Source organism: Hyperolius riggenbachi, chromosome 4 (assembly GCF_040937935.1).
Source record: "Hyperolius riggenbachi isolate aHypRig1 chromosome 4, aHypRig1.pri, whole genome shotgun sequence".
NCBI lineage: Eukaryota > Metazoa > Chordata > Amphibia > Anura > Hyperoliidae > Hyperolius > Hyperolius riggenbachi.
The window spans coordinates 269,283,462-269,299,569 of record NC_090649.1 but is presented as its reverse complement, the minus strand read 5'-3'; the positions used below and the strand labels follow the sequence as shown (position 1 = coordinate 269,299,569).

The following is a 16,108-nucleotide window of genomic DNA, read 5'->3' as shown; positions in this document are numbered from 1 at the left end:
AGGTTTTTAAACATTCACTGATACTTTCAATTAATTATAAGCCCTCATTTAGGTATGTTCATAATTTGTATAACTATAATTTTTCAATCACTTAACTTACCACAATGCATTGACCATGTCAAGCTCAAGTACCCCTTGGGCCCTACAAAAGTACTCTCTTGGCTATGTGTACCATGGAGAACCTAGAGCCTAGTTTGCAAAATCTAGACCATTTAGAATTTGGTAGTTGTAGGTTTCTATGCAGGTACTTAATTTGGGTGCAGCCTCTGTCTGGAAGCGCTGCCAATGTCTCCTGCTGTACAAAACAAATGTAAGTATATTCATGGCTAGCTGCATCCATGTGCTTCAGTTTACATTCAGATTTTTAGATTAGGGATTAGTGCATAATTTCCATATGATTTGTATTCAAGGTGTGTTCTTTAGCCCCTGGGTGAATCTGCACACCTATGTTGGTTTCATTTCATTTGCAGCCTAGGAGCGCTGTCAATTGTTTGCTCACAACTATAAAATACATTTTTAAATAAAAAATGCAGCGCCAGGTGTAGAACTTATAATTTTCACAAACACTGTGTGCTTTCAGAACTTTTGGGTTTAGTTGGCCTTTAAATAGTCATGTCTGTAGAACCTGTTTTACCTGTCATTCACCACACAGTGGCTAGTAAGGCTGAAAGTAATATAACCATACAATTTTCTAAGCTTAGTTGTGCAAGTCAGGTTTTGAGGCATTTTTGTACATTTCATGTTTTCCTCCCTGCAGATTGTGCAGGGCTTTTGTATGGCCTCTGTATTACTCAGCTGTCATTAGATAGTGCAGTTAGCAGAAATGTGTGCATGCAATTGTAATGGTAGTGCGATGGGCCAGTGCAGTAAATGTATGACTTGTCAGAATTAAATATCCATGAGCATGGTGTAGATGTAAATATGCACGACCCTAAAGCTGTAAAAGAATAAAATTGCAAAGCTTCTGAAGCGTGATCATCGAACAATCAAGCGTTTCATTCAAAATAGTCAACAGGGTCGCAAGAAGCGTGTGGAAAAACCAAGGCGCAAAATAACTGCCCATGAACTGAGAGAAGTCAAGCGTGCAGCTGCCAAGATGCCACTTGCCACCAGTTTGGCCATATTTCAGAGCTGCAACATCACTAGAGTGCCCAAAAGCACAAGGTGTGCAATACTCAGAGACATGGCCAAGGTAAGAAAGGCTGAAAGACGACCACCACTGAACAAGACACAGAGTTTTTTGGGTTCATTGAGAACATGGTGGTTGTTCAATAATAAAATTATTCCTCAAAAATACAACTTTCCTAATAATTCTGCACTTCCTGTATAAGCTTGTATGAAAAGGTGTGTGTGTGTGTGTGTGTGTGTGTGCGTGTGTGTGTGTGTGCGTGCGTGCGTGCGTGTGTGCGTGCGTGGTGTGCGTGCGTGCATGTTTGAAGTTATGTTTGAAAATTTCCAGGCTTGAAGCATAACTGACAAGCTGTGGTAGAGAGTTCCAAAGGAGAGGTGACACTCGTGAGAAGTCCTGGATGCGAGAGTAAGAGGAGGGGACCAATCTGGATAACAAGAGGGTCTCTTGTTAATTAATAAGGAAATATATGGAGGGATAGTCTATGTAGAGCTTTGAATGATAGTGTTAGGAGTTTAACCAGCTGAGCGGTCTGGACGAGCTCAGCTCGTCCAGTACCGCCGGAGCCTGCCGCTCAGGCCCTGCTGGGCCGATTTGGCTCAAATAAAAAGCAGCACACGCAGCCGGCACTTTGCCAGCCGCGTGTGCTGCCTGATCGCCGCTGCAGTGCGGCGATCCGCCGCATGCAGCGGCGAAAGAGGGTCCCCCCAGCCGCCTGAGCCCAGCGTAGCCGGAACAAAAAGTTCCGGCCAGCGCTAAGGGCTGGATCGGAGGCGGCTAACGTCAGGACGTCGGCTGACGTCCATGACGTCACTCCGCTCGTCGCCATGGCGTCGAGGTAAGCGAAACAAGGAAGGCTGCTCATTGCGGCCTTCCTTGTTTATTCTGGGAGCCGGAGGCGATCGGAAGATCGCCTCCGGAGCGCCCTCTAGTGGACTGAAAGTTGGCTGCATGAAATAGTTTTTTTTTATTAAAAAAAAACCCTCCCGCAGCCTCCCTGGTGATCTTAATAGAACGCCAGGGTGGTTAAACTGGATCCATTGGGTGATTGGTAGCCAATGGAGGGATTGGCAGAGAGGGGCAGCATCAGAAGAGCAGAATGAGAAGTGGATGAGACTAGCAGCAGCAGAGTTCAGTAAGAACTGGAGAGGTGCCAGTTTGTTTTTGATGTGTTTATCTGTCTATCTATACATATATTATGCAGTTTAACTACTTAAGGACCGCCGAAGTTGAAATCTACGCCCTTGTTTGATGGCTATCTGGCTGCCAGGGCATAGATTTCAACTCACCGCTGCTGCGTACATCCGCCGTTCTCATCTCCCGCTGCAGCTCACTCGCTCTGCTTGTCTCTATGACGGCAGAGCCATGTGAGCGGGTCAGGAGCCGATTTCATTGGCTCCTGGCCCTGTCTTTAAATGTAAGCAACTCCCATTGGCTAACATTGAAAGACAGGGTCAGGAGCCAATGAAAGCAGCTCCTGACCGGCTCACAACTCCGGCCCAGGTTACAGACGTGCGGCAGTGATGGCGGTTACGGCGGGTATGTACGCCAATCGTTGGGAGTCTGCCCCTTAACCTCCTTGCCGGTTATCCCGAGCTCAGCTCGGGGTAACCTGCGCAGGAGGATATCTCAGGCCCCGCTGGGCCGATTTGCATAATTTTTTTTTCCCTACACGCAGCTAGCACTTTGCTAGCTGCGTGTAGGTCGCGATCGCCGCCGATTCGCCGCTACCCGCCGCGCCGAGCCGCCCCCCCCGCCCCAGACCCCTGCGCAGCCTGGCCAATCAGTGCCAGGCAGCGCTAAGGGGCGGATCGGAGTTCCCTCTGACGTCATGACGTCGGTGACGTCATCCCGCCCGGTCGCCATGGCGACCGGGGAAGCCCTGCAGGAAATCCCGTTCTCAATGGGATTCCCTGCATACTCTGATCGCCGAAGGCGTTCGGAGTGGGTGGGGGGATGCCGCCGCTTAGCGGCTATCATGTAGCGAGCCCTGCCGGATTTTTTAGACCGGATTTTTTAGCCCTGCCTCCTTGGCGGATTTTTTAGACCGGCAAGGAGGTTAAGGACCAGAGACCGCTGGTACTAAAGTGGCTAAAAAAACAACTTTCGGGTACCGGTGGTAGATAGACTTGAGAGGCTGGCACTAGATATTGCATATCTGGCAGGGTGTGTACCTTAAGCCCCTTTTCCTATGCTCACAGTGAGTTACAAATCCAGCAAACAGGTAGAGAGCCGGGCACTCTGTAATCAGGCTTTATTATTCAAAAGGGTAATGTCACATGAATGAACAGATTAAGACTGCAATGGGGGACAGACAGCAGCCTGACAGCCGTTTCACAGATGCCTTCTGCTTCTTCAGAGGCCCTTGCACAAAGTGGTGTTTGTTTGACAGTAAAGTTCCACTAGTCACTGTTTAGATAGTCCATGATTACATGATTTACATGATTTAGTTACATTATGTGAAGTTATGCAAGGTGAGTGCATTTTCCGGCACCTCCCTACCCTGCACGTTAGCTCTTCATGCTAGGTCACAATTACTGTCTGTAGTGAATCACTACCTTCCTTTCTAGCTGTAATGTTGTACACTATGCAGACTATCTACTGTTACTGACTGGACACTGCTGAACTCTACAAATCTCCCAAGTTGGATGCAAATCTCTTTATGGACTCAACTATCATATATCCTTGGCTATAAGTTGAGAAATTTAGGTTTGACTCACTAAAGCAGAACATAGGAGTCACCTTATATGCCAGTCAGACCTAAATTCCTTAACTTATAGCTAGTGGTCAGGGCGCCTATCTCTCCTGTATGCTGCAGCAATCTCCCCCCCCCCCCCCCCCCCTCCTGCTAGTGATTAACCATGGGCAGTATTTAATTTTCTCTTCCAAACTTTCCTGGTCGCCAGGGTGCCCGCTTGCTCTCACTCTGTGTGCCATGTATCATTGGGTGCTGTGTTCTATGATCTCCTCTTTCATGCTAGCAAACATGCATTAGTGACTCTCCCGCTCTCACTGTCACGTGACACTGGGAGCCAGAGACATGCTGAAGCACTCTTGTCAGCATGAAAGAGGATATCACAGGAAACAGCGCTCAGCAGTGGACTACTGCCGTGATAAACTGATCAAACAAGTCAAGGCATTCCACAGTATTGGTAAATGGATTCAAGCTGCAGAAGTTACACTTCTACTACAGCCTTTAGGTGCAATAGTGTACCTGTGCACACGTATAAGTTATCATACAACATTGTATGCATTTCTTATTTATAAAGGCCTGTACGGTTATAACCTACTGGCTTCACTAAATACTGTATGGACAAGAAGCTGTGGTAAATAATCAGGTTCTCAAGGCTAAGCTTGGTCTAGCAACAACTATTAAGCCCTATTGTAAGCTAGTGGGGACCAGGAGTGGTTAGTGGCTGCACTTAGGGACCAGGTGGGGTTAATGGCTGCACTTGGGGACCAGGAGGGGTTAATAGCCTCTTTTGGGGACCAGGAGGGGTTAATGGCTGCAGTGTTTTCTGCAGTACACCCGTTAAACCCTCCTGGTCCCCAAGTGCAGCCAGTACCCCTCATGGTCCTCAATTGCTGCCATTAACTTTTCTTGGCCAACTTATACTTGAATCTTAGAAAAAAAATCCAGCTTAAGGGGGTCAAATTTTTGAGTTGACTTATACATGTGGTCGACATATTTCCGAGTATATACAGTAATGTACGGTGGCGTAGTGGTTAGCGCTCTTGCCTTGCATCATTGGGTCCCTGGTTCGAATCCCAGCCAGGTCAACATCTTCAAGGAGTTTGTATGTTCTCCCCGTGTCTGTGGGTTTCCTCCAGGCACTCAGGTTTCCTCCCACATTCCAAAACATACAGATAAGTTAATTGTCTTCATCCTAAATTGGCCTTAGACTACTATAAATACACTACATGATACATACATACATACACATATGACTATGGTAAGGATTAGATTGTGAGCCCTTCTGAGGAACAGTTAGTGACAAGACAATATACTCTGTACAGCTCTGCGTAATATGTTGATGCCATATAAATACTTATAAGTGAATATTGATTATTGCTATTAGACTACGTATGTATACTGTAAGTAAGTGTTAGGTTTCCTTATTATTTTATTATTCCCATTGTTGTCACATTCACAGAGGACACTTTGCTTTGTAAAATGTTTGCAGCAATAAGTTGTATAATCAGCTGAAGCCACCTCTACTGCTAATGCCACAGTGTTGTTTCCACAGTATTCAGCTTTACCATAGAAAAGCTTGCTAAAAGATTATAGAGAATAAAGGCAAATATTTTACAAAGCAACGTGTTTCAGATGTCCTTAAGGGCCTGAGCCCACTAACGTAGTTGTGCGCAGTTGTTGTTGCTATTATTATTTAGTATTTATATAGCGCCAACATCTTCCACAGCGCTGTACAGAGTATCTATTGTCTTGTCCCTAACTGTCACTCTGAGGAGCTCACAATCTAATCCCTACCATAGTCATATGTCTATGCATCAGCAAAAACTCAGTATACAGAGGCGCCAGAGTAGAGTAAAACGTTTTAAAAACCGCTTAAATGCAGAGGGGGATGTTAAGGTGGACTCACCTCCCTCTTACAAAAAAAGAAAACTCACTTGAGTCTTGATAAAACAGAAATGACAAATAATTTATTCAACTCCACAAATGCAACGAGTTTCGCGGGCGTGACCCCGCTTCTTCAGGCAAAAATGGGAGCACAACTCAATGGGTCAAGCAATAGGTTTGAGCGCCTCTGTGACAACCTGATCTTCTAGTCCACCCTGGGTGAAGCTACAGAGAGCGACTTCTTAACCTGAGTGGGGTCAGGTCCTAATGCTCCCCACCTGCATTTAAAGTGGTTGACTATGGGTAACCCGTGTTTGTGAGTATATACACATAAAATTGTATTGAACTCTTCGTTTTACCTGACAATACTGCACCATATTGGGCTCTCGATTCTCTTCTTGTTATTAAGCATATGTCTATGCATGTATCGTGTAGTGCATGTATCATAGTCTAGGGACAATTTAGGGGGAAGCCAATTAACTTCTCTATGTTTTTGGGATGTGGTAGGAAACTGGAGTACCCGGATGAAACCCACGCAGACACGGGGAGAACATACAAACTCCTTGCAGATGTTGACCTGGCCGGGATATGAACCGGGAACCCAGCGCTGCAAGGCGAGAACGCTAACCACTACGCCACCGTGCTGCCCAGTTGTGTACGCTTTTCAGCATCTGTAACATTGCTGTGTAACTGAAAAGCGGACACAACTGCGCACAACTGCGATAGTGGGCTCAGGCCCTTAATGGTGTTGAATGTAGTAGCAGTCACAGTTTCATAGTTGTACAATTGAAGAATTAAGATATACAGCTTCATTTTCCCTTAGTTAACACCTGGTAACTTGCCCTTCTGTTGTGGTTAATGCACTTTATAGAAGATTACTCTATGCTGTCTCTTCTCTGCTGACACAATCACTCTACTCTATTAACATGTGTTGTAGTTGATGGTAATTTCGTTTCATTAAGCTTTGTGGGAATTTAGAATTTGCTGTAACAATTAGTTTACACTATCACTAAAAGCATTGTTAGGGCATGCTGGTACAGAAACCTGTCTTGAAAATATATTGTCATGAACTGGTGAGATTTTGCCTTGGCAGCAAGTCATCAGTGAAACTGAAAAGAAACCTGGCCCCTAAAGGCATGTACAGCTTCACATAATGTTCTATTGAAAACATGCTCCATTTACACATGTTTTGAATTACCATGGAAGTCAAGGTAGAAGCTTTTGCCTTTCCTTTCAGAATCAAACCCTCAATGAAGTTTTATTCCTCTCTATGGCCCTTATTCAGTTCACGTTTCTTCCTAAGTTTTCTCCTAGGTGATATTTTCACACTTTTTCAATAAAATGCCTTTTAAGCTACCAGCAAGCAAAAAAAATACTCTAAATAATTTTAACAGTACTTTTTCTCCTACTGTTTTTACTTTTTGAATTGCAGAGGGCTGAAAAGTTATTTAACATGTTCTTGGATTTACTACAGTATATCTACGCCCCTTACTACTCCATCTTAGTCTCAGGGGCATAGATATACGTAATCTGCCGTGAACTACACTGATCGGTGAATGGGAATAGGTGATCCCAATGCTGTTCAACGTACCTGTAATCAATGACCATCACTGAGATGGCAGTGGTAATTAAAAAAGTGAAAGTGAAAACCAGGGCTGTGGAGTCGGTACAAAAATCATCCAACTCTGACTCCGACTCCTCATTTTATGAAACCACTGACTCAGGTACCCAAAATGGCACCGACTCCTCAACTCCGACTTCTTAGTCCTATACTTACCAGGGCTGTGAATTTGGTACAAAAATCGTCCAACTCCTCAGTTTATGAAACCACTGTCTCCAGGTACCACAAATTGCTCAGACTCCTTGACTCGAGCGAGCACTATTTGTCTTGTTAGACGAATATCAGACCGGGACCGGCGGCGGGGAACCGAGGATTGTAGGAAGATGGTGTGGGACATTACAGCTGCAGGGGGGCGGTAGAAGCCCCAGGTACGTGTCTGGTTTTTATTTTCAAAACCCTCCTCCCCACAGAACCCCTTTAATCCAAGACCACATGGTGAGAGCACTGACTTCTTAGCCACGGTGCCAGCAAAACTTTTGCCTTCTTCAAGTTTTAAAGGCCTGGGGTCTTTTTAAAGAGTAACTGTTAGGCATAAAATCAAATATCAATTCTCTATTTTTATATGGTAAACAAATAATAAGGATGCTAACAGGCAATCCAAAAGTTAAAAATCACTCTTAATTTTCATCTCAATAGAATATCATTTACCTGGTCCCCTGTCTCTTATTTAGTACATCAAGTTGCAGTGCATGCTGGGTTTTTCTTCTTTACTTTCCTCCCCATTTCCCCTCAAACATAACTAATGCAGCCCGATTGGCTGAAGTGTCTTTCACTACGGTTTTTACCTCTCACACATATTTTCCTCTCTGACTGGCCAATATTTCTAATGCTGAGAAAGTGACCCAGCTGAAATCCGACCCATACAGATAAACCAGATCTGCAAAGTCACACAATGATTTGTGATGATGCACGTCTTACTGCAGAGCTGTGTGGGAGTGTCTGAAGAATGGGAGGAGGGCGGGAAATGCATACACAATCAGGCAGAGGAGAGGAAACAGAGTAATGCTTCATACACACTTGAGATAAAAGTCTTTGGAAAATGCAAGATCACAGACCAATTTTACCCCCTTCCATGTAGTATGAGAGCCATACTCTGCACAGTCTATTCTATGGAGCTGCACTCCCCATCAGATAAAATCTTTGCAAGATGCTGCACACAAAGATGCCCGTACACACTCAAAAGATCATTATCTGCAAAAGATCTGTTCCTGCAAAAAATCCATTCCTGCAAAATGCATTCATAGTCTATGAGATCTGTAGATCCTCATACACACTTGGTTTAACAGACTTCATCTGCATATCTGGCAATCATCTGCAGATCTGAAAATCCATCCTGGTGGATCTGATCTGCAGATAATTGTCTGTTAAACCAAGTGTGTATGAGGATCTGCAGATCTCATAGACTATGAATGCATTTTGCAGGAATGGATCTTTTGCAGGAACAGATCTTTTGCAGATAATGATCTTTTGAGTGTGTACGGGCATCTTTGTGTGCAGCATCTTGCAAAGATTTTATCTGATGGGGAGTGCAGCTCAATAGAATAGACTGCGTAGAGTATGGCTCTCATACTACATGGAAGGGGGTAAAATTGGTCTGATATCTTTCATTTATCTTTCAAGTGTGTACACACCATAAGTAAGGAAATGACATCAGGATTGGCTTTAGACGCAGGGATTCCAAAATGGAAACTGACAAACAGAATTCGCTTTTACTATATAAAACTCACTGAAATCAAAATGTGGACAGTGCAATACATATGTTATGTAAGTAGAGCAAGTATTTATCTACTAATATATGCTTTTTTCTGAGTTAGTTTGACTAACCGCTCCTCTTTAAGTCACTCCCAGTTCAGAACACTCACCCTTGGGTGCTCTTGCTAGTACTAGGGCCACTGTGGCCTTCATTTTTCTTACTGTCATTGGGTCCTCTTTCAGACACGTGTACTTCTCCAGCTTTTCACACTTTGTGACTACGCAGTCACTTGGCACTACCAAATCATTTACAGCTGCTTTCTTCTGCTCCTTGCATACTATCCCACTGTCCTCTTGAGTGATCAGTACCTATCAGTTCTTCTGGATCTGGAAGTCCCACAGGATACTTGCTTTTACTGTTAAGTGTATGTTGTTTGTGCCTTTACAAATATGTAATGAATTGTCTTTGTAGCATCACCAGACTGCATCTTGGGTTCTGTCTAGTATGGTAGATCCCATTTTCTGTAATCTATGCTTAGTGCCCATTATTGTATTGTAGTGCTTAGTTTCTGAGTGCTGTTTTTGAGTCTTTTTCTGCTCACTTTTATGATTTTATAATCTCAGCTGTCAGTCAGTGGCACATCCTGTGTGGGGGCTTGTCTTGCCATAGCAATTCCTCTATATCACGGGTAGGGAACCTATGGCTCGGGAACCAGATGTGGCTCTTTTGATGGCTACATCTGGCTCACAGTCAAATTAGTAGGGATTGACAGGCAGCCCAATAGGCTGCCTGTCACTGTCAAGTGACAGGCAGCCTATTGGGCCAATCAAAGCGTGGGAATTATCTTACAAAGTGAATCAACCCCCAAGTCAGCTGGCTAGTTGTACAAGCTGTTAGTCGATATTTCTCCTGTTTGGCTTTCGGGGAAATTGCTGATGTTGCTGAAACACAAGAGAAGCTGAAGATGTGTCTGACACTTCCGTTGCCCGGAGGATCAACTGTATACACATCACCATGGCAACAGGGATGTGAGCCCTATTGTGCCAGTTTGAACATATTGTATGGCTCCCACAGAATTACATTTTAAAATATGTGGCGTTTATGGCTTTCTCAGACAAAAAGGTTCCTGACCTCTGCTCTGTATGGTCTTCCTTACATGTCTGCTGTTGTCTTAGCACTTTTAAAGCAGCTTATGTGTGGGCGCTCTCTTGTTGATTTACTCTGGCTTGTTCTGGGTTTCATCCAGGACAGTGGTTGTGACACTCACAAGATTTCATACGCCCTTTTCCCAGTTGGTGTACAGTCTCTTGATCTTTACCATTGGCAGCCAGCCAACCTGGCAGGTTATCTGTTGAATTGACTGGCAAGCATACCTGCTGGTGGCATGAACCTTGTTCTTCCCATGAAGTTGGCTCTTAGAAATAGTACACCTTACCACTTTATATATACAGTATGTAAGTACACTAAAAATAAAAAATGTCCATATACAGTAGCAAGAAAAAGGATGTGAACCCTTTGGAATTATATGGATTTCTGCGCAAACTGGTCATAAAATTTCATCTGATCTTCATCTAAGTCACAACAATAGTCAATCACAGTCTGCTTAAACTAATACCACACAAATAATTAAATGTTTCCATGTTTTTATTGAACACACCATGTAAACATTCACAGTGCAGGTGGAAAAAGTATGTGAACCCTTGAATTTAATAAATGGTTGAACCTCCTTTGGCAGCAATAACTTCAAACAAGCGTTTCCTGTAGCTGCAGATAAGACATCTACAATGGTCAGGAGTAATTTCAGTTTCAGCAATATTCCTGGGATGTCTGTTGTAAATTGTTTCTTGAGGTCATGCCACAGCATCTAAATCGGGTTGAGGTCAGGACTCTGACTGGGCCACTCCAGAAGAAATATTTTCTTCTGTATAGGCCATTCTGTTGTTGATTTACTTCTATGCTTTGGGTCGTTGTCCTGTTGCAACACCCATTTTCTGCTGAGCTTCAGCTGGTGAACAGATGGCCTTAAGTTCTCCTGCAAAATGTCTTGATAAACTTTGGAATTCATTTTCCTTTGATGATAGCAATCCATCTAGGCCCTGATGCAGCAAAGCAGACCCAAACCATGATGCCTCCACCACCATTCTTCACAGTTGGGATGAGGTTTTGATGTTGGTGTGCTGTACCTCTTTTTTTCCCACATATACTGTTGTGTGTTTATTCCAAACAACTCAATACAGTAATCTTGAACTTAAAATAAACTTAAGAGATAATTACTTCAAGTTGTGCTAGTAATGCTAGGTATAACTTTTATTGGGTCTCATATTCTTATCTTTAATTTCAGGGTTAGCATTTTAATTGTAAAGTGTACACAGCAGCCATGTCAGTATGACGTATCTGGTTCATTTGGCTCAAACAAAACTGTACCTTTGAGCACTATCCTGTTAACAATGTTTGTTTAGTCAATTGTAGGTGTTTTGGTTTGTATTTACTTGTTAGGAAAGCTGCCCTTGAATTCCACTGCAATTCAGCAGCCTCATTTGCATATATAAAGAACTGGTGTTGCATTTAAAAAAAAAAATTCTTACTATTATTGGTACTATACATATCCCTCTTTATCTCATCATATCATGTTAGTTCAGGGATTCTTTAACTATACCAAAATGTTTAACATGAGCTTGAATCTCTGGGATTCCAGAGCTGTTTATGTTTCTAATGACTAGATTATTGAACAGAAAGTAGGGGAATATCTAAAAAATCTATGTATATACAGTGGGATGCAAAAGTTTAATCGTCATGATTTTCCTGTATAAATCGTTGGTTGTTACGATAAAAATGTCAGTTAAATATATCATATAGGAGACACACACACTGTGGTATTTGAGAAGTGAAATGAAGTTCATTGGATTTACAGAAAGTGTGCAATAATTGTTTAAACAAAATTAGGCAGGTGAATAAATTTGGGCACCACAAAAAGGAAATGAAATAAATATTTAGTAGATCATTCCTTTGCAGAAATTACAGCCTCTAAATGCTTCCTGTGGGTTCCAATGAGAGTCTGGATTCTGGTTGAACGTATTCTGGACCATTCCTCTTTACAAAACATCTCTAGTTCATTCAGGTTTGATGGCTTCCGAGCATGGGCAGCTCTCTTTAACTCACACCACAGATTTTAAATTATATTCAGGTCTGGGGACTGAGATGGCCATTCCAGATCGTTGTACTGGTTCCTCTGCATGAATGCCTTAGTGGATTTTGAGCAGTGTTTAGGGTCGTTGTCTGTTTGAAAGATCCAGCCCCAGTGCAGCTTAAGCTTTGTCACTGATTCCTGGACATTGGTCTCCAGAATCTGCTGATACTGAGTGGAATCCTTACGTCTTTCAACTTTGACAAGATTCCTAGTCCCTGCACTGGCCACACAGCCCGACAGCATGATGGAACCACCACCATATTTTACTGTAGGTAGCGGGTGTTTTTCTTGGAATGCTGTGTTGTTTATCCTCCATGCATAACGCGCCTTGTTATGCCCAAATAACTCAATTTTAGTTTCATCAGTCCACAGCACCTTATTCCAAAATTAAGTTTTCTTGTCCAAATGTGCTTTAGCATACCTCAAGCAGCTCTGTGTGTGTTGTGTGCGGAGAAAAGGCTTCCTCTGCATTTTTTCTCGCATACAGCATCTCCTTGAGTAAAGTGCGTTGAATGGTTGAACGATGCACAGTGACTGCATCTGCAGCAACATGATGTTGTAGGTCTTTGGTGCTAGTCTGTGCTTTTACTCTGCATGTTTTCACCATTCGTCGCTTGTGTCCGAGATTTTTCTTGGTCTGCCACTTCGAGCCTTAACTTGAACTGAGCCTGTGGTCTTCCATTTCCTTAGTATGTTCCTAACTGTGGAAACAGACAGCTGAAAACTCTAAGACAGCTTTTTGTATCCTTCCCCTAAACCATGATGGTGAACATTCTTTGGCCTCATTTCACTAAGCTTATCTCCTGTCTTTAATAACTCTTCTAGAGTTGTTACCATGGTGATAAGGCATGTAGTATTCAGGAAACATTTTACCTCAGGCAAACCTAAAGTTACCTCTTCTGTCTTTAAGTTAACTCTTTAATTCTTAAAATAACTCCAGAGTTAAAGACAGGCTGTTCATTAACTGAGTGTGAAACTAACTACAGAGGAGGTAACTTAACTACAGAGGAGGTAATTTAACTACAGAAGAGGTAACGTAAGGAATGACGAGATAAGATAACTCTCTTATTGTGTGGAGGTAAGTTTTCTCTTGCCTTATTATCTCCAGCATGATCTTAGTGAATTGAGGCCATTGTCTTCAGGTCATTTGAGAGTTGTTTTGAGACCCCCATGTTGCTACTCTTCAGAGAAAATTAAAAGAGGGAAACTTACAATTGACCCCCTTAACCACTTAAGGACTGCAGTCATAAAACCCCTTAAGGACCAGAGCCTTTTTTTCCATTCGGACCACTGCAGCTTTCACGGTTTATTGCTCAGTCATACAACCTACCACCTAAATGAATTTTACCTCCTTTTCTTGTCACTAATACAGCTTTCTTTCGGTGCTATTTGATTGCTGCTGCGAGTTTTACTTGTTATTATATTCATCAAAAAAGACATGAATTTTGTCAAAAAAATGACTTTTTTAACTTTCTGTGCTGACATTTTTCAAATAAAGTAAAATTTCCTATACATTTGAGCGCGAAAGTTATTCTGCTACATGTCTTTGATTAAAAAAAAACCATTCAGTGTATATTTATTGGATTGGGTAAAAGTTATAGCGTTTACAAACTATGGTGCCAAAAGTGAATTTTCCCATTTTCAAGCATCTCTGACTTTTCTGCGCACCTGTCAGGTTTCATGAGGGGCTAAAATTCCAGGATAGTACAAATCCCCCCCAAATGACCCCATTTTGGAAAGAAGACATCCCAAAGTATTCAGTGAGAGGCATGGTGAGTTCATAGAAGATTTTATTTTTTGTCACAAGTTAGCGGAAAATGACACTTTGTAACAAAAAAAAAAAAAAAGTTTCCATTTCTTCTAACTTGCGACAAAAAAAAAAGAAATCTGCCACGGACTCACTATGCTAGTCTCTGAATACCTTGAAGAGTCTACTTTCCAAAATGGGGTCATTTGTGGGGTGTGTTCACTGTCCTGGCATTTTGGGGGGTGCCTAATTGTAAGCACCCCTGTAAAGCCTAAAGATGCTCATTGGACTTTGGGCCCCTTAGCGCAGTTAGGCTGCAAAAAAGTGCCACACATGTGGTATTGCCGTACTCAGGAGAAGTAGTATAATGTGTTTTGGGGTGTATTTTTACACATACCCATGCTGGGTGGGAGAAATATCTTTTGTTTTATTTTTTTTACACACAATTGTCAATTTATAGAGATATTTCTCCCACTCAGCATGGGTATGTGGAAAAATACACCCCAAAACACATTATACTACTTCTCCTGAGTACGGCGATACCACATATGTGGCACTTTTTTGCACCCCAACTGCGCTAAGGGGCCCAAAGTCCAATGAGTACCTTTAGGATTTCACAGGTCATTTTGAGAAATTTCGTTTCAAGACTGCTCCTCACGGTTTAGGGCCCCTAAAATGCCAGGACAGTATAGGAATCCCACAAATTACCCCATTTTAGAAAGAAGACACCCCAAGGTATTCCATTAGGAGGATGGTGAGTTCATAGAAGATTTTTTTTTTTTGTCACAAGTTAGCGGAAATTGATTTGAATTGTTTTTTTTCACAAAGTGTAATTTTCTGCTAACTTGTGACAAAAATAAAATCTTCTATGAACTCACCATACTCCTAACGGAATACCTTGGGGTGTCTTCTTTCTAAAATGGGGTCATTTGTGGGGTTCCTATACTGCCCTGGCATTTTAGGGGCCCTAAACCGTGAGGAGTAGTCTTGAAACCAAATGTCGCAAAATAACCTGTGAAATCCTAAAGGTACTCATTGGACTTTGGGCCCCTTAGCGCACTTAGGGTGCAAAAAAGTGCCACACATGTGGTACCGCCGTACTCAGGAGAAGTAGTATAATGTGTTTTGGGGTGTATTTTTACACATACAGATGCTAGGTGGGAGAAATATCTCTGTAAATGACAATTATTTGATTTTTTTTACACACAATTGTCCATTTACAGAGAGATTTCTCCCACCCAGCATGGGTATGTATAAAAATACACCTCAAAACACATTATACTACTTCTTCTGAGTACGGCGATACCACATGTGTGACACTTTTTTGCAACCTAGGTGCGCTAAGGGGCCTAACGTCCTATTCACAGGTCATTTTGAGGCATTTGGATTCTAGACTACTCTTACGGTTTAGGGCCCCTAAAATGCCAGGGCAGTATAGGAACCCCACAAGTGACCCCATTTTAGAAAGAAGACACCCCAAGGTATTCCGTTAGGGGTATGGTGAGTTCATAGAAGATTTTTTTTTTTGTCACAAGTTAGCGGAAAATGACACTTTGTGAAAAAAAAAAAAACAATACATATCAATTTCCGCTAACTTGTGACAAAAAATAAAATCTTCTATGAACTCACCATACTCCTAACGGAATACCTTGGGGTGTCTTCTTTCTAGAATGGGGTCATTTGTGGGGTTCCAATACTGCCCTGGCATTTTAGGGGCCCTAAACCGTGAGGAGTAGTCTTAAACCCAAATGTCTCAAAATGACCTGTGAAATCCTAAAGGTACTCATTGGACTTTGGGCCCCTTAGCACAGTTAGGCTGCAAAAAAGTGTCACACATGTGGTATCGCCGTACTCGGAAGAAGTAGTATAATGTGTTTTGTGGTGTATTTTTACATATAACCATGCTGGGTGGGAGAAATATCTCTGTAAATGACACATTTTTGATTTTTTTTACACACAATTGTCCATTTACAGAGAGATTTCTCCCACCCAGCATGGGTATGTGTAAAAATACACCATAAAACACATTATACTACTTCTCCTGAGTATGGCGATACTACATGTGTGACACTTTTTTGCAGCCTAGGTGCGCTAAGGGGCCCAACGTCCTATTCACAGGTCATTTTGAGGCATTTGTTTTCTAGACTACTCC

General features: G+C 42.5%; 1 protein-coding gene across 2 annotated transcripts in view; it reads left to right on the top strand.

The window, feature by feature from the left end:
- The window catches only part of ATG5 (autophagy related 5), a 231,162-nt gene that overhangs the window by 75,340 nt on the left and 139,714 nt on the right, over positions 1–16,108 (top strand). The window lies entirely within an intron of this gene.